Genomic DNA, 19,300 nt, shown 5'->3' on the forward strand with positions numbered 1-19,300 from the left:
TATAGACATTCAGTTCAGTCCTGTTTCATTACTATTTCATTACTGTCCCCCAGCAACACTTGGCATAGTAGCTTGTGATGAAGCTTCATAATAGCTTTCTCATTTTTTGTTCAGCTTTGGAAACTGGTAAAACATAGGGAAGATTAGTAGCTGGAGGGTAGAAAGTGTTTGAGTCTATTAGAAGGTCATGGGGAAAAAAAGTATAGTAAAAAAAGAAACATCAATTTGTGGGAATGATCTTCAAATGAATCAGATACTATATGAGACATATCAAGATAAGAGAAAACAAGAAATTACAGTTTTCAGTTCAGTCACTCAGTCGTGTCTGATTCTTTGCAACCCCATGACTGCAGCACGCTAGGCTTCCCTGTCCATCACCAACTCCCAGAGCCTACTCAAACTCATGTCCATCACATTGGTGATGCCATCCAACCATCTCATCCTCTGTCGTCCCCTTCTCCTCCTGCCTTCAATTTTCCCAGCATCAGGGTCTTTTGCAATGAGTCAGTTCTTCGTATCAAGTGGCCAAAGTACTGGAGTTTCAGCTTCAGCATCGGTCCTTCCAAGGAATATTTTGGACTGATCTCCTTCAGAATGGACTGGTTGGATCTCCTTTAAGTCCAAGGGACTCTCAAGAGTCTTCTCCAACACCACAGTTCAAAAGCATCAATTCTTTGGTGCTTAGCTTTCTTTATAGTCCAACTCTCTCATCCATACATGACTACTGGAAAAACCATAGCTTTGACTAGACAGACCTTCGTCAGTAAAGTAATGCGTCTGCTTTTTAAAATGCTGTCTAGGTTGGTTATAGCTTTTCTTCCAAGGAGCGTCTTTTAATTTCATGGTTGCAGTCACCACCTGCAGTGATTTTGGAGCCCAAGGAAATAAAATGTCACTGTTTCCATTGTTTCCCCATCTATTTGCCATGAAGCGATGGGACTGGATGCCATGATCTTCGTTTTCTGAATGTTGAGATTTAAACCAACTTTTTAACTCTCCTCTTTCACTTTCATCAAGAGGCTCTTTAGTTCTTCTTCACTTTCTGCCATAAGGGTGGTGTCATATGCATATCTGAAGTTATTGATATTTCTCCCAGCAATCGTGATTCCAGCTTGTGCTTCTTCCAGCCCAGCATTTCACATGATGTACTCCACATATGTTAAGTAAGTGGGGTGACAATATACAGCCTTGATGTACTCCTGATTTGGAAGCAGTCTGTTGTTCCATGTTCAGTTCTAATTGTTGCTTCTTGACCTGCATACAGGTTTCTCAGGAGGCAGGTAAAGTGGTCTCGTATGCCCATCTCTTTCAGAATTTTTCACAGTTTGTTGTGATCCACACAGTCAAAGGCTTTGGCATAGTTAATAAAACAGAAGTAGATGTCTTTCTGGAACTCTCTTGCTTTTTGGATGATCCAGCAGATGTTGGCAATTTGATCTCTGGTTCCTCTGCCTTTTGTAAATCCAGCTTAAACATCTGGAAGTTCAAAGTTCAAGTACTTTTGAAGCCTGGCTTGGAGAATCTTGAGCATTATTTTGCTAGTGTGTGAGATGAGTGCAATTGTGTGGTAGTTTGAACATTCTTTGGCATTGCCTTTCTTTGGGATTAGAATGAAAACTGACCTTTTCCAGTCTTGTGGCCACTGCTGAGTTTTCCAGATTTGCTGGCATATTGAGTGCAGCACTTTCACAGCATCATCTTTTAGCATTTGAAATAGCTCAACTGGAATTCCATCACCTCCACTAGCTTTGTTCATAGTGGTGCTTCCTAAGGCCCACTTGACTTCGCAACAATTTTAGAATCTATAAGAAAATGTGTGCACAGATGTGTGTGCGCGTGCTCAGTCCTGTCTCTTTGTGACCCCAGAAACTGTAACTTGCCAGGCTCCTCTGTTCATGGAATTTTCCAGGCACGAATACTAGAGTGGGTTGCCATTTCCTTCTCCAGGAGATCTTCCTGACCGAGGGATCGAACCTGAGTCTTTTGCACCTGCTGCATTGGAAGGCAGATTCTTTACCACTAGTGCCGCCTGCGAAGACTTCTATAAGAATGGGTAGACTTGATGCAATATAGTACAAGCCTGAATGCCTGGACTAAAAGGACATAAAATACCCAAGAATAGGACTGTAAATGACCACTAAAAGGATATAAATATCCAGAACTTATAAAGCAAGACTTGGGATTAAGTAATAAACATAAATGATGAGAGCCTATATTTGTATATCTATATGTAATTTGCATCCTAAGGTTTTTGTATTCTAAATGTCTTACTGTGTATGCTATGTGCTGGTCAACTATGATTCATGACTCTCCTTCCCAAACCTTCTCTTCTTCCAGGATTCTTTATTTAAATAAATGACATCCACCCATTCGGTTTGGCCAGAAATCTAGAAGTCAGCCTTGATTCATCCTTTCTTCACAATCAAATCCTATTGACTCTGTCTCTTAAGTATCTCTTGACTCAGTCCACTTTTTCTTCCTCTTCTCCGCCAACTTCCTAATCTATTTCCTCTAACTGCCTCCTAACTGCTTTCTCTACATGTATCTGTACAGGATCATGTCCTCCATTCTGCACATAGTGCCTAGAATGATCTTTTAAAAATGCAAGTGCCCATGTCACTTCCCTGATTAAACATATAAAACAACAAAATAAATAAAAAGGGAACTCCAATGGCTTCCCTCCCATCACTCCCAGAATAGAGACGAAGCCCTCAGTGAGGCCCCTGAGAACTGGCTCCTGCCTCTCACCACAGCCCCTCTGGCTTTCCTCTCACAGTACTTCAAAATCAACTCAGTGCCGTTGCCTCTGCCTAAACCACTTTCCCCTCTATTCTTCACCTAGCCTACTTCTCATTTTTCTTGTTTAGCTTGGATATCTCTAAAAATCCACTGTAATCTCCCAAATAGGTTGAAAGCTCCCACAACACCCTGTACTATGTCTGCATAATCTCAGTGCATTTATAGATACTTGTGTAACACTGGTGTCCCCTGCTCTCTTATCAGTTCCATAAGGGCTGGAAGTTGTCTATCTTATTTCTCTTTAGATCTCCAGTCCTTAGCATTGTTTCTTGGTACATGGTAGGATCTTAATATTTGGCAAATGATCAACACACCAAAGACTGAATGAATGATCACTGAATAGAGAATCTGTGATATATTAGAGGAGTATCAAGCAAAGCTCTATCCTCAGAAATCTAAGGAAATCCTTCCTTCAGAGGAGGATTAGTAATTAACATAGGGAACATATGAGGACCATATGAATGGTTCTTTTATGATTCTTTATGTTTCCCTTTGTTCGGGTTTCTGCCTGGAAGAACCAGGCTTGGGATTTTCGTACACTCAAACCATACCAGTAAAATACAGAAGGAGGATAATCTGTGTCTCCACGTTTCGCAGGAGGAAATTGAAGTTCAGAGATCAAAATAACTGTTTATTGTCTCAAAGCAGTTTTGCGACCTTTGAATTATAATGATGCTATTATGTTTTCTGTGTTTGACATTGAGGTATGGCCACTATTCTAAAGCTGTTTTCATGATTAAATAAGGCCGGTGAGTAGACAGTTTGATTCTAAATCCTAAAAATGTTTCCAACTGAATGTCAGTATAATGCAGTCATCCTTCCTTCCTGAGGTAACAACACTGTTCTCAAAATAGAGATTCTGCCTCACAGAATACATCATAATGAGGGTGAACTAAGTTATGAAAACAAGACTCTGTGCATCAGACTTCCAAGTCATCTGGGTCAATGAAGTGCAGTTCTCTCTAGATTGAATTCTCTTTTCTTTGGCCACAGCTCTTCCAACATAGCTTCCTAGCGGCATCATGCATTTTCCTCTAAACATGATGTTCCAGTTGTGTGACTAACAACAGACCAATTTGACAAGAGTTACTCACTGCTTGACCAAGCCTATCACCACTTCCATTAAATGCAGGGTGGTTCTAAGTGAGTGCTCTCTCAGACACTCCTCCTTGGGGCCTGGGTGTGCCCTCACAATCTGGTCCAGTAAGTGTGAGACAATCCAGTAAACTCCGGGCCGAACTGGGCTGATTTCATTTTTTGTTTCAATCATAGTCATCTAACTGTTGAGACTCTTGGTCATTTTAAGGAAAAACGACAGAATTTACTCAAATGTTTGCATAATGTAGCCTAATTCTATGGCAACAGAAAGGAAATCACTGAAAGAACAAAATTTCTAGTGGAAGAATCATGGCAAGTATGTGACTAAGAAAAGTCTCTATTCAACTGTACCTTTTACTGGCCAATTACTTGAAAAAAGTGCCTAAAGTATTTTTGAGCTCTCTAATCCTCAAGACTTTCAAGTCGCTTGTGGATATACTATTTCATGTGGCTTGCTTTTTTCTTTTACATTCTCAACATAGCAAAATGCTGTGAGAATGATTAGTGACTGATATTGTATTTAACAAAGTCATCATTAAGTTTTATTTCTCATTCCATAATTTCCACAGAGAATTTCTAATATGTCTAAACATGTTAAAGGAATGACTGAAAGGGAGATAATAAAGTAATGATTAAGAGTTTAACAAATAATTAGAAAAACAAGACAAACATATTCAAGTATGCAGTGATAAAAAGCAAAATGTAATCAAATGCTAGACTGTACGGTACCCAGAGTTAGTGAGGATGCAGAGAAATAAACAAGTTAAAACACTGTTACTGAGGAAGTTAACTGATAAACCCTTTTTTTTTTTTTTTTAGAAAATTTTGAAGATCTATTAAATTTTCTATCATGATTTTTCTTTTCCAAAATGCAGACATAAAATTTAGATGTGAGTCTTACAACTGGACCTCCCTAGTGGCTCAGACTGTAATAAATCTTCCTGCAATGTGGGAGACTGGGGTTCAATCCCTGGATCGAGAAGATCTCTTGGAGAAGGGAATAGCTACCCACTCCAGTATTCTTACCTGGAGAATTCCATTCCTGGTACCTGCTCATGCCTTTAAATTTTTAGCTTCTCAGGTGGTGCCAATGGTAAAGAATCCGCCTGCCAATGCAGGAGACAAAGATGTGTGTTCAATCTTTGGGTTGGGAAGATCCCCTGGAGGAGGAAACGGCAACCCATGGAAAATCACATGAACAGAGGAGGAGCCTGGCAAGCTCCATGGGGTTACAAAAGAGTCATGGCTACTTTTTTGTTTTTAATTTTTTTCATGGAAAACTTTAAACACATACAAAAATAGAAAAATGCATTTTCATGTACACATCACCAAACCACACATCATTTTATTTTCTTGGAACATTCATCCTCTGAAAATAATCACAAAACTTACTTCATCATACTTTTCAGTAAAAGGGAAAGTGTTAGTCATTCAGTTGCGTCCGACTCTTTGACACCCCATGGATTGTGGCCCTCCAGGCTCCTCTGTCCATGGGATTGCCCAGGCAAAAATATTGGAGTGGGTTGCCATTCCCTTCTCCAGGGGATATTCCCAACCCAGGGATAGAACCCTGGGCTCCTGCACTGCACACAGATTCTTTACCATATGAACCATCAGAGAAGCCCTTGTCACCTCATATAGGTCTTCCATGACCATTTTACTTAAAACTGTATCCCCAATCCTCAGAATGGAGGAAAATATTTGCAAACAAAAAAACTAATGAGGGACTAATCTCCAAAATATACAAACAGTTCATGCAGCTCAATATTAAAAAAACAAACAAGAAATGGGTGGAAGACCTAAAAAGACCTTTCTCCAAAGTAGATATACAGATGGCCAATAGGCACATGAAAAGATGCTCAACATCACTGATTATCAGAGAAATTCAAATACAAACTATAAGGAGGCATCATCTCACACTTATCAGAATGGCCATCATCAAGAAGTTTACAAATAATAAATGCTGGAGAGGGTGTGGAGAAAAGAGAACCCTTCTACACTGTTGGTGGGAATGTATACTGGCATAGCCACCATGGAAAACAGTATGGAGGTTCCTTAAAAAACTAAAAATAGAGCTATTATATGACCCAGCAATCCCACTCCTAGGCATATAGCCAGAGAAAACCATAATTCAAAAGGATGCATGCACACCATATCCATTGAGCACTATTTACAATAGCCAGACCATGAATGCAACTAAATGTCCATCGACAGGGGAATGGATAAAGAAGACATGTACATATATACAATGGAATATTTCTCAGCCATAAAAAGGAATGAAATAGTGCCATTTGCAGAGACATGGATGGACCTACAGACTGTCATAGGCTTACTAAAGTAAGTCAGGAAGAGAAAAACAAACATATAATATCCCTTATATGTGGAATCCAAAAAAAAGGTACAGATGAACTTATAAACAAACTTACAACTACCAAGGGAGGAAGGAGGAGTGGAATGACTTAGGAGACAGACTGATAAAATATACATTACTGTGTATAAAATAGACATGAGACCCTACTTTATAGAGAACAGGGAACTCGATTCAGTGCTCTGTGGTGACCTAAATGGGAACGAAATCTAAATAAGAGAGGATACACATATATGTGTAACTGATTCACTTTGCTGTACAGCAGAAACTAACACACCATTGTAAAGCAACTATACTCCAATAAAAATTTTTTAAAGACTGTACTCCCAACACATCCCTATTTGTCCCTATTTCTCATCATAACATTTATTATTTCTAACATATTATACTTAACAATATTACACTTCCTGTTTGCAATGCATTAAACTGCATGAAGACAGAGATTATCAAATTTTTTCATTGGTATACCCCATACCTAGAACAACGCCTGGTACACAGAAGGGCTTAATGATTAACAAATGAACGTGTATTGATATGGAGAGATGTCCATGATATGGTAAGTTTAAAGAAATATAAAACTACATCACAGTTTAAATAATAATATACCATGCTGAGGGGAAAGAAGTGGATTGTGACAGAGGCAGTAGCACTCACCCACTTCACTCCACATTTCTCAGCTTACCTGCAGTTATGGCCAATAAACTGCAATTGGAAGGGGAGAATTATGGGCCGAGGCAGTAAAAAGTCCATGTGAGATTTTACAGTCTCTTTTCACTGCTATGGTGACCAAAGGGGCCTTGTATTCCAGGGTGTGACTGCAGCATGTGGACTCTCCAGTACCCTGGGTCTCTGAATGACTGCATGAGGAAACGGTCCTGCCAATCTGTGTAAGACACGTAGCACTGGCAGGAAATAAACCTTTGCTGTGTTAAATCACTGAGATTTTGGGGGTTGTTTGTTAATAGAGACATAATCTAGCTTATCCAGATGAATACATGTAGAAAAACTAGTATTCATTAAGCTCTTTCTATATGCCAGGAACTACACTGAATGCTTTACACATTATCTTATTAAAACCCTCAGGAACCCCCATAAGCCATTACTATCACGCTGAGGAAAGTGAGGCAGCCTGAGGGCAAATAACCAGTCCAAGGCTGCCAGCTAAATGCAGAAGCTGGAAATGGAACCCAGGCAGTTTGGAGTACAAGCTACCAAGCTGTTAACAGGAGTTATCCCTGAGGGCAGGGTTATGGGGACTTACTACTCTTCGTTCTACATTTCTGTAATGTTGCAAATTTTAAAATAATCATTCATTACCTTTGCAGTAAGCAATAAGCAAACAGATAAATGACGTGTTAGATACTTAAAGACTGTGAATTCAGAGACGGAAGTCAAGTGACCGCTGGAGTTTGGTGTAATTAAGAAACGTCTAAAAATGGCCCTCTACCATCCATATAGGCATGCCTGGTTTTATAGGTGAATTTCAGCATGGGAATCATATTATATTTCATAATAAAACCGGATTTTTTTCTAGGAGAATAATATTCTTATATATTTTAACTTTTGGCAAGAATGGAATTAATAAAAATGGCCATGCCTATAGCAGGATGAATATTGTAGTTCAGGGAATGTTTTGCAGGTTTTCCAGGAAAGTCATCCTTCAATACCTGCAACAAGTTGGTTCCAACTGGGCTATCTTGGAGATAACAAAATATGCAGATGCTCAAGTCCCTTATATAAAATGGCCTGTTATTTGCACACAGTCTATACACATCCTCCCCATATATTTTTTTTTCCCCATATACTTTAAATCATCTCTGAATTACTCATAATACCTAATACAATGCAAATGCTATGTAAATAGTTGCTGATGCTTGGCAAATTCAAGTTTGGCTTTTTAGAACTTTCTGGAATTCTTTTTTTTAAGGTTTTGCTCCATATTTGGTAGAATCCATGGATGCACACTTGTAGATACAGAGGGTCAACTGTACTTCATGGCAAATAGCTGGGGAAAAAATGGAAAACAGTGACAGACTATATTTTCTTGGGCTTCAAAATTACTGCAGTGACTGAAGCCACGAAATTAAAAGACACTTGCTCTTTTCTTAGAAGAAAAGCTATGATAAACCTAGACAGTATATTAAAAAGCAGAAGTATCACTTTGCTGACAAAGGTCCAATAGTCAAAGCTATGGTTTTTCCAGTAGTCATGTACGGATGTGAGAGTTGGACCATTAAGAAGGCTCAGTGCCGAAGAACTGAATCTTTCCAATTGTGGTGTTGGAAAAGACTCTTGAGAGTCCCTTAGACTGCAAGGAGATTAAACCAGTCAATCCTAAAGGAAATCAACAATAAATACTCGTTGGAAGGACTGATGCTGAAGCTGAAGCTCGAATACTTTGGCAAAGAGCCAAGTCATTGAAAAAGACCCTGATGCTGGGAAAGACTGGGGGCAAGAGGAGAAGGGGGCAGAAGAGGATGAGATGGTTAGATAGCATCACTGACTCAATGGACATGAGTCTGAGCAAACTCTAGGAGATAGTGAAGGACAGGGAAGCCTGGCTGCAGTTCATGGGGTTGCAAAGAGTCAGACGTGACTTAGCGACTGAACAACAACAGCTGTATTTAACAGTGGTCTTAAAAAAAAATGCAATAATAAAAAAATAATTCCTTACAGCTAAATATGGCTATATTAAATGTATTTTTAACTTCTCTGTTCAGTGATATTAAAACATATATGGCATAATATATAATAATACGGTGTATAAGTAGCTTTGCTGGCTGCCCATGATCTGAATCCCCGTTTTGGGAACTGAACAACATTTGACTTTGGACAGGAGGAAACTGAAAGGCCAAAATTCTGGTTGTCCCAGATTCTGAGCAGCTCACTGGGCTACTGGCTGCTTCTATCATCATTGTCTGATCTCGGGTCTCACCAGGCTTCCCACCGATTCCGTAAACTAGTAATCCTTCCAGAATTGGTTTCTCCTGCATAGAAGGAAGAACTTCACTACCAATCCAGGCAAACTGACAGCTATATAATCTGAAGGCACAGTTTAGGAGAAATGAACCACCTTTGAAAGATTCAAGAAGAAGACCTAAATCTATAACGCAACAATAAATGCCATGAAAGCACTTTGACCAGACCTGAGATACACTGCATACCACCACATTTCTCCCAGCCTTTTGCTTCCTATCCAGGATTTTCTGTCATATCTGAGTGTTCCCTGACTCCATGCATAAAACACCTATGCTTAACTCCCATCTTTCATCTTTCATTTGTAATATCCCAGTTTCAGACAGGTGTCATTATGGAACATGATCTACTCAACAGTAAAAATGCTTTTAAGTTTGTGGTTGAATGTTACAGAAAACAAATCTCTGAACTAGTTTTTTAGGTTAGGTTCAAAAGTATAAAATAAAATACAACCTCACCAGTAAGAAAATGAAAATTCCCCAAATTTCATTTGCCTGATCTCACAGTATTCATTTGAGAACCAAATGAAGCAATTTATTTAAGATATACCGACTGTAAGATGCACTATTAGTTTTTCTTACTGGTATATAATAAAAAACTAGTTTATTATAAACCACTAAGAAAGAAAAATATGGCCAGTTAAAAACTACAACACATACTTTCTTCTTCTATAACACATACTTCTTTGGAATGTTAACTCTTAGTAAAAGAGTCCTTTATACTTAACTAAACATGGATCATTATACCTAGTTCTTGTGCATACACTGAGAGAAAAATATGAAGAAAATAAATCGGTTAAGGTATTCTTAAAACTTCTCACTGAATCCAACATCCTGAATCACTTTTCAATTCAATCACTGATATTCATTTTTTCCCACATAATATCATTATCCATCCCAACAAGAATGTTGGTGATGCAGTATTTGTTATAACAAACTGAAAAATGTTTTTCTGCTTCAAAATGGCAACACAGGAGAATCCTGAAACCACCTCTCACAGACACACTGAATCTATAGCTACACACACACCAATTTCCTTCGAAAGATATCTGGAAACTAACTGAGCAACTCATACACATCAGATGAACCAAACCCCCCAACATCTAAATGGGTAGGTGGGACACAATCTCACCATAAACCTCATCCCGTGCAGTGACATAAAACCAGCAGAGAACTCACAACTCAGCTTCCCCCAGAGGACTGAAGGGTTTGGACCCCACTGCTGGTATCACAACTCTTACGACTTCCACCTGAGAAATGGACCCCAAAACATCGGCTCTGAAAGCCAACAGGGATTGCAGACATGAGACCCACAAGGGTATAGCAAACTAATCCAATAGATAGTTCTTAGACTGTGTGGATTCCCTGTGGTTAAACCCCAGGGCCCAGCGCAGGGGCAGCAGACTGAAATGAACCTAGTCTTTCCGTGAAAGAGGCTAGTCACTAACCTTAAAAGCCCAAGGGACAGGCTTCTAACTTAAAAGGCTTCCAAGGGCTGACTATTGCTCTCCAGAAACCGCGGAGGCTGGTAGGTTCATCTTCCTGCTCTCCTCCTGCCTCGTCCAGGTTGCCAGGATCTTTCAGAAAGGGGCTCATGTGCATGTCTGATGCCCCAGGTTTTGTGGCTGCTGCCCAGAGGATGCCACTTGCTCTCCTGGCTTTGGTGGCCAGTGAGGCTTCTGCTTAAGGGTCTCACTGGACTGTAACAAACAGAGAAACACCTTTTCACTAGTTATCCCTCCCAGGCCCAGGGTGGAGGGAGCAGACTGAACTGACCAGTCTTTCTGTGAGAGAAGACTATTAGCTCTGTTAATAGCTGTGGCCAGAGGGGATGACTACCCTCCTCTCCACAGACTAGGGAGGCCAGTGGGCACCACCTTAATGCTGTCTCTGTGCCCCACTCTATACTGCTTGCGTCTCTGAGAAAGGCGCTTTTGCACACATCTGCCACCTGGGGTTTTTTGACTGCCCCTCAGAGGTCTGGCACCAGTGACCAGTGGACCCTGTGTTCATGGGTTCAATGGGATGATAGCAAAAAAGAAAAAAAGTTTTAAACTGGCTATCCCTTCAGGGCTCAGCAGAGAGGACGCAGACAGATTCATTTACCAGTCCTCCCCTGAAGGAAAATATTCACATACTAAAGTGTGCTGCCTGAGAGTCTGGCTTCCATTTAGTCCGCCTCTAGGTGCTGACTGAGATCCTCCCCTTTGGCATGCAGACAAATCTTGGCAGATCCTCAATTACTGGGAGCCTGTAAGAACACAGAAGGCTGCTTGGATAACCACAAAGGTTTAAGTGAGAGGCATGAGCTACTACAGGGTTGAAGAAATTCCATCTTCTGAATCAGACCACTCCTTCCAGACTGAGACATGGCATTAAGCCAATATAGACAGTCAGGGAAAATTATATCCACAGAGAAATAAGTTCCAAGGAAAAGAACAAGATAAAATCCCAGAAAAAGACTTTAATGACATGGAGTTAAATTCAGAATAATCTAATGTTGTAAGGGTGGTGGGTTAGTCAGTTATAAACATGGAAAATAACTACAACTACTGTAATTTGTTAATGCATACACAAGATAAAAAGATGCAAATTGTGAAATCAAAAATATAAAATGTGAAGGGGGGTAAAGCTTCAGAATGTGTGCAAACTTAAGTTATTATCAACTTAAAATAGACTGTTAACAAATATAGCATATTGCATGTGAGCCTTATGATAACCACAAAGCAAAAAACTATAGTAGGTATACAAAAGATAAAGAAATTAAAGGTTACCACTACAGAAAATCACCCATCACAACAGAAGAGAGCAAGAGAAGAAGAGAACAAACGAATTACAAAACACCCAGAAACCAATCAGCAAAATGGCAATAAGCTCATACTTATTAATACTTTATATATAAATGTTATAAATTCTCCAATTGAAATATACAGAATGGCTGATGGATAAAAATATATGCTGTCTATCAGAGACATCAGCTTTAAGAACACACAGAGACAAAAAGTGACAAAAATAGTCTATGCAAACAAAAACCAAAGAAAACTGTGGTAGCTATATCTGCATCAGACAAAAGACTTAAAGACAAACCTATAATAGGAGATGAAAAAGAATGATAAAGGGGTCAATCCAATAAGAAGATATAGCATTTATAGATTTACATGTATCTAACATTGAAGCAGAGGAGACTGGTGGCCTATAGTCCACGGGGGCGTGCAGAGTTGGACACAACTGAAGCAACTTAGCAAACACACACACACAACATAGGAACTGTGGAAAATTCTTAAAGAGATGGGAATACGAGACCGCCTGACCTGCCTCCTGAGAAACCTGCATGCAGGTCAAGAAGCAACAGTTAGAACCAGACATGAAACAATGGACTGGTTCAAAATTGAGAAAGGAATACGTCAAAGCTGTATATTGTCACCTCGCTTATTTAACTTATATGCAGAGTACATCATGCGAAATGCCGGGCTGGATGAAGCACAAGCTGGAATCAAGATGGCCAGGAGAAATATCAATAACCTCAGATACGCAGATGATACCACCCTATGGCAGAAAGCAAAGAACTAAAGAGCCTCTTGATAAAAGTGAAAGAGGAGAGTGAAAAAGATGGCTTAAAACTCAACATTCAAAAAACAAAGACCATGGCATCCGGTCCCATTACTTTACTGGTAAATAAATAGGGAAACAATGGAAACAGTGAGACTTTATTTTCTTGGGCTCCAAAATCACTGCAGATGGTGACTCCAGCCAAGAAATTAAAAGATGCTTGCTCCTTGGAAGAAGTTCAGTTCAGTCGCTCAGTTATGTCTGACTCTTTGCAACCCCATGGACTGCGGCAAGCCAGGATTCCTTGTCCATAACCAACTCCTGGTGCATGCTCCAACTCATGTCCATTGAGTCAGTGATGCCATCCAACCATCCCATCCTGTCATCCCCTTCTCCTGCCTTCAATCTTTCCCAGCATCAGGGTCTTTTCCAGTGAGTCAGTTCTTCCTATCAGGTAGCCAGAGTACTGGAGCTTCAGCATCAGTCCTTCCAATGGATATTCAGGACTGATTTCCTTTAGGATTGACTAGTTGGATCTCCTTGCAGTCCAAGGGATTCTCAAGAGTCTTCTCCAGTACCACAGATCAAAAGCATCAATTCTTTAGCACTCAGCTTTCTTTATAGTCCAACTCTCACATCCATACATGACCACTGGAAACTGCATAGCTTTGACTATACAGACCTTTGTCGGTAAACTAATGCCTCTGCTTTTTAATATGCTATCTAGATTTGTCATAGTTTTCTTCCAAGGAGTCAGAGTCTTTTAATTTCATGGCTACAATCACCATCTGCAGTGATTTTGAAGCAACCCATCAACAGAAAACTGGATTAAAGATTTACTGAGCATGGCCCCGCCCATCAGAGCAAAACCCAGATTCCCCCACAGCCAGTCCCTCCCATCAGCAAGCTTCCATAACCCTCTTATCCTTATCCATCAGAGGACAGATAGAATGGAAACCACAATTACAGAAAACTAACCAAACTGATCACTTGTCTAACAAGTGATTACAGCCTTGTCTAACTCAATGAAACTATGAGGCAAGCCTTGTAGGGCCACCCACGATGGACGGGTCAGGGTGGAGAGTTTTGACAAAACATGGTCCACTGGAGAAGGGAATGGCAAACCACTTCAATATTCTTGCTTTGAGAACCCCATGAACAGTATGAAAAGGCAAGAAGATAGGACACTGAAAGATGAACTCCCCAGGTTGGTAGGTGCCCAATATGCTACTGGAGAACAGTGGAGAAACAGCTCCAGAAAGAATGAAGAAGCTGAGCCAAAGCTAAAACAGTGCCTAGTTGTGGATGTGACTAATGATCAAAGTAAAATCTGATGCTCTAAAGAACAATATTGCATAGGAACCTGGAATGTTAGGTCCATGAATCAAGGTAAATTGGAAGTGGTCAAACAGGAGATGGCAAGAGTCAACATCAACATTTTAGGAATCAGTGAACAAAAATGGACTGGAATGGGTGAATTTAATTCAGATGACCATTATATCTACTACTGTGGGCAAGAATCCCTTAGAAGAATGAAGTAGCCCTCACAGTCAACAAAAGAGTCCAAAATGCAGTACTTGGGTGCAATCTCAAAAATGACAGAATGATCTCTGTTTGTTTCCAAGGCAAACCATTCAATATCACAGTATTCCAAGTCTATGCCCCAACCACTAAAACCGAAAAAGCTGAAGTTGAATGATTCTATGAAGACCTACAAGACCTTCTAAAACTAACACCAAAAAAATATATATCCTTGGGAGAAAAGGCATGACCAACCTAGATAGCATATTGTAAAGCAGAGACATTATTTTACCAACAAAGGTCCGTATAGCCAAAGCTATGGATCACTCTTCTACCCTGTTGGCTCAGACGGTAAAGCATCTGCCTATAGTGCAGGAGACCTGAGTTTGACCCCTGGGTCAGGAAGATACGATCCCCTAGAGAAGGAAGTGGCAACCCACTGCAGTACTCTTGCCTGGAAAATCCCATGGATGGAGGAGCCTGGTGGGCTACAGTCCATGGGGTCGCAAAGAGTCAGATATGACTGAGTGACTTCACTTTCACTTTCACTATGGTGTTTCTGGCTTCCCTGGTGGCTCAGACGGTAAAGCGTCTGCCTACAATGTGGGAGACCCGGGTTCGATCCTTGGGATGGGAAGATCCCCTGGAGAAGGAAATGGCAACCCACTCCAGTATTCTTGCCTGGAAAATCCCATGGACTGAGGATCTTTGTAGGCTACAGTCCATGGGGTCACAAAGAGTCGGACACAACTGAGTGACTTCACCTCACTTCATGGTGTTTCCAGTAGTCATGTATGGATGTGAGAGTTGGACTACAAAAAAGGCTGAGTGCCAGCCATTAAAAAGAATACATTTGAATCAGTTCTAATGAGGTGGATGAAACTGGAGCCTATTATACAGAGTGAAGTAAGCCAGAAGGAAAAACATAAATACAGTATACTAACGCATATATATGGAATTTAGAAAGATGGTAACAATAACCCGGTGTACGAGACAGCAAAAGAGACACTGATGTATAGAACAGTCTTATGGACTCTGTGGGAGAGGGAGAGGGTGGGAAGATTTGGGAGAATGGCAATGAAACATGTAAAATATCATGTAGGAAACGAGTTGCCAGTCCAGGTTCGATGCACGATGCTGGATGCTTGGGGCTGGTGCACTGGGAAGGCCCAGAGGGATGGTATGGGGAGGGAGGAGGGAGGAGGGTTCGGGATGGGGAACACATGTATCCCTGTGGCGGATTCATTTTGATATTTGGCAAAACTAATACAATTATGTAAAGTTTAAAAATAAAATAAAATTAGGAAAAAAAATTGAAAAAACAACAACAACAACAAAAAAAATCACTGACTGCAGCTGGGCAGGCTGAAAAACAAAAACAAAAACAAAAAAAAAAAGGCTGAGTGCTAAAGAATTGATGCTTTTGATCTGTGGTGCCGGAGAAGACTCTTGAGAGTCCCTTGGACTACAAGGAGATCCAATTAGTCAATCCTAAAGGAAATTAGTCTTGAATATCCATTGGAAGAACTGATGCTGAAGCTCCAATACTCTGGCTACCTGATGGGAAGAACTGACTCACTGGAAAAGACCCTGATATTGGAAAAGATTGAAGGCAGGAGAAGCGGGCAACAGAGGATGGGAGGGTTGTTGGATGGCATCAACGACTCAGTGGACATGAGTTTAAGCAAGCTCCAGGAATTGGTGATGGACAGAGAAGCCTGGTGTACTGCAGTCCATGGGGCTGCAAAGAGTCAGACACGACTGAGTGACTGAACTGAGCAACATGGTGACTATAATTAACAATTGTTGTTTAGTTGCTAACTTGTGCCTGATTCTGTTGTGATACTGTGGACTGTAGGCTGCCAGTCTCCTCTGTCTATGGGATTTCCCAAGCAAGAATACTGGAGTGGGTTGCCATTTTCTTCTCCAGGGGATCCCAACTCAGGGACTGAATTCGCATCTCCTGCATTGTAGGCAGACTGTTTACCACTATATCATCCGGGAAGCCCATAGTTAACAACACTGTACTGTATATCTGAAAGTTGCTAAGAGAACAAATCCTAAATTCTCATCGCACACACACACAATTTGCAATAATGTGAGGTTTATGGATGTTAACTAAACTTACTGTGGTGATCACTTCCCCACATATATAATACATATATCAAAATCATCATGTTGAAGACCTAAAACTAATATTTAATACAATGTTTTATGCCAATTCTATTTTTTTTTAAAACCATTAAAAAAAATCATTAGAGGACACATCAATGGTTCTATTAAACTATAAGTTGATACTGTCACTGGGCTACCTTGAGCTCATCGTGACAGTCAAAGAAAAGAGGGTCACTGTCTGGCCAGACTGACTGAATCTGACTGTTGAGGAAGAACTGGGTTCCCATGGTACAATGAGGGAGTAGTATGTCTTGAACGCAGATCTTCTGGGGTACCTCTTAGAACTCCTGTGGCTTGTGATCAATTTTGTAATTGATTATTTCACTGATAAATTATAAAATCCACAGGGTTCTTTTGCTCAGGAGGAACCTGTTGTAAACATAGGGCCAGAAGTCTGAAAGAAAACAAGGTTGTATGTTTCTTTATTGCATGCATGCTAAGTTGCTTCAGTTGTGACCAACTCTTTGTGACCCTACGGATTGTAGGCCACCAGGCTCCTCTCCCCATGGTGATTCTTCAGGCAAGAATATTGGAGTGGGTTGCCATTTCCTTCTCCAGGGGATCTTCCTGATCCAGGGATCTATGTCTCTTACATCTCATGCATTGGCAGGCAAGTTCTTTACCACTAGTGCCACCTAGAGCCAGACAGCCTGGAGTGTGAAGTCAAATGGGCCTTAGGAAGCATCACTAGAACAAAGCTAGTGGAGGTGATGGAATTCTAGCTGAGCTATTTCAAATCCTAAAAGATGATGCTGTTAAAGTGCTGCATTCAATATGCCAGCAAATTTGGAAAACTCAGCAGTGGCCACAGGACTGGAAAAGGTCAGTTTTCATTCCCATCCCAAAGAGCAATGCCAAAGAATGTTCAAACTATTGCACAATTACATTCATTTCACACGTTAGCAAGGTAATGCTCAAAATCGTTATAGCTAGGCTTCAATAGAACATGAACTGAGAAGTTCCAGAAGTACAAGCTGTATTTAGAGAAGGCACAGGAACCAGAGATCAAACTGCTAATATCCATTGGATAGCGGAAAAAGCAAGAGAATTCACGAAAAACATCTGCTTCATTAATGACACTAAAGCCTTTGACTGTGTGGATCACAAAAACACACAGTCAAATTCTTAAAGAGATACCAGACCACCTTACCTGCGGAAAATTCTTAAAGAGATACCAGACCACCTTACCTGCCTCTTGAGAAACCTGCATGCAGGTCAAGAAGCAACAGTTAGAACCGGACATGGAACAATGGACTGGTTCCAAATTGGGAACAGAGTACATCAAGGCTGTATATTGTCACTTTGCTATGTAAGTTGAATATAACTTATATGCAGAGTACATCAAGCAAAATGCTGGACTAAATAGAGGACAAGCTGGAATGAAGATTGCAGGGAGAGATATCAATAACTTCAGATATACAGATGATACCACCCTAATGGCAGAAAGTGAAGAGGAACTAAAAAGCCTCTTGACGAAAGTGAAAGAGGAGAGTGAAAAAGATGGCTTAAAACTCAATATTCAAAAAACAAAGATCATGGTATCTGGTCTCATCACTTTGTGGCAAATAGATGGGGAAACAATGGAAACAGTGAGAGACTTTATTTTCTTGGGCTCCAAAATCACTGCGACAGTGATGGCAGCCATGAAATTAAAAGATGCTTGCTCCCTGGAAGAAAAGCTATGACAAACTTAGACAGTGTATTAAAAGGCAGAGACATTACTGTGCCAATAAATATGGTCTGTATATTCAAAACTATGGTTTTTCCAGTAGTCATGTATGGATGTAAGAGTTGGACCATTAAGAAGGCTGAGTGCTGAAGATTTGATGCTTTCAAACTGTGGTGCTGGAGAAGAATCTTGAGTGTCTCTTGGACTGCAAGGAGATCAAACCAGTCAATCCTAAAGGAAATCATTCGTGCATATTCATTGAAAGGACTGATGCTGAAGCTGAAGCTCCAATACTCTGGCCACCTAATGGGAAGAGCAGACTCATTGGAAAAGACCAATTGCTGGGAAAGACTGAAGGCAAGAGGAGATGGGGATGACTGAAGACGAGATGGTTAGATGGCATCAGCAACTTAATGGGCATGAGTTTGAGCAACCTCTGGGAGATGGTGAAGAACAGAAAATCCTGGCGTGCTTCGTGGGGTCTCAAGGAGTCAGACACGACTGAGCAATAGAACAAGTGTCACCTAGGAAGCCCCTTTCTTAAGATTAGTGTTTACTTTTCTTTATATCTTAATTGTTTTGTATACATGAAGGCAAAAACAAGGATGGATAGAGATATTTGAAGGTTTGAGAACACATCAGAAAGTTATCTGAAATTTAAGTCTCACAAATAAGCAGAAAATGCTAATCCTTTGAACAGTATTAAAAAAAAGGTCAATAAATCGAAATTTATGGTACAAGACAAAGAAGAAGAGCTACTGGCTATATAACTTTGGTTATGTAAAGTAGTTAACATCTCTGAAGTTGTTTCCCAATCTGTGAAATGAGGACACCTGCTAGTTAGGTAAGTTGCTTGGCAGGTGGGAAGTCAGAGAAGTCAGTTTTCTTATCCTAATCCAGGGTTTCTCAACTTTACCAATACTGACATTCAGGCCAGGTCATTGTTTGCTGTGGGGAGCTGTTCTGTATACTGTAAAACATTTAGCAGCGTCCCTGACTTCTACCCACATCACTCTCTATCATCATGTGAGAGGCCTGTAACACTTCTCTCCCAGACTCAAGGTTGAAAATGACCACCCATTGTTAATTGCCTTCTGGGAGGCAAAGTCGCTGCAGCTGAGAGTCACAGTGTTCATCCAAAGGGTT

General features: G+C 40.5%; 1 protein-coding gene across 5 annotated transcripts in view; it reads right to left on the reverse strand.

Annotated features, from left to right (window-relative positions):
* STYX (serine/threonine/tyrosine interacting protein) overlaps positions 1–19,300 on the reverse strand; it is a 107,084-nt gene that overhangs the window by 19,619 nt on the left and 68,165 nt on the right. The gene's annotated exons all lie outside the window — the stretch shown is intronic.

The sequence above is a fragment of the Bos taurus genome, chromosome 10 (genome assembly GCF_002263795.3).
Source record: "Bos taurus isolate L1 Dominette 01449 registration number 42190680 breed Hereford chromosome 10, ARS-UCD2.0, whole genome shotgun sequence".
Classification (NCBI taxonomy): Eukaryota; Metazoa; Chordata; class Mammalia; order Artiodactyla; family Bovidae; genus Bos; species Bos taurus.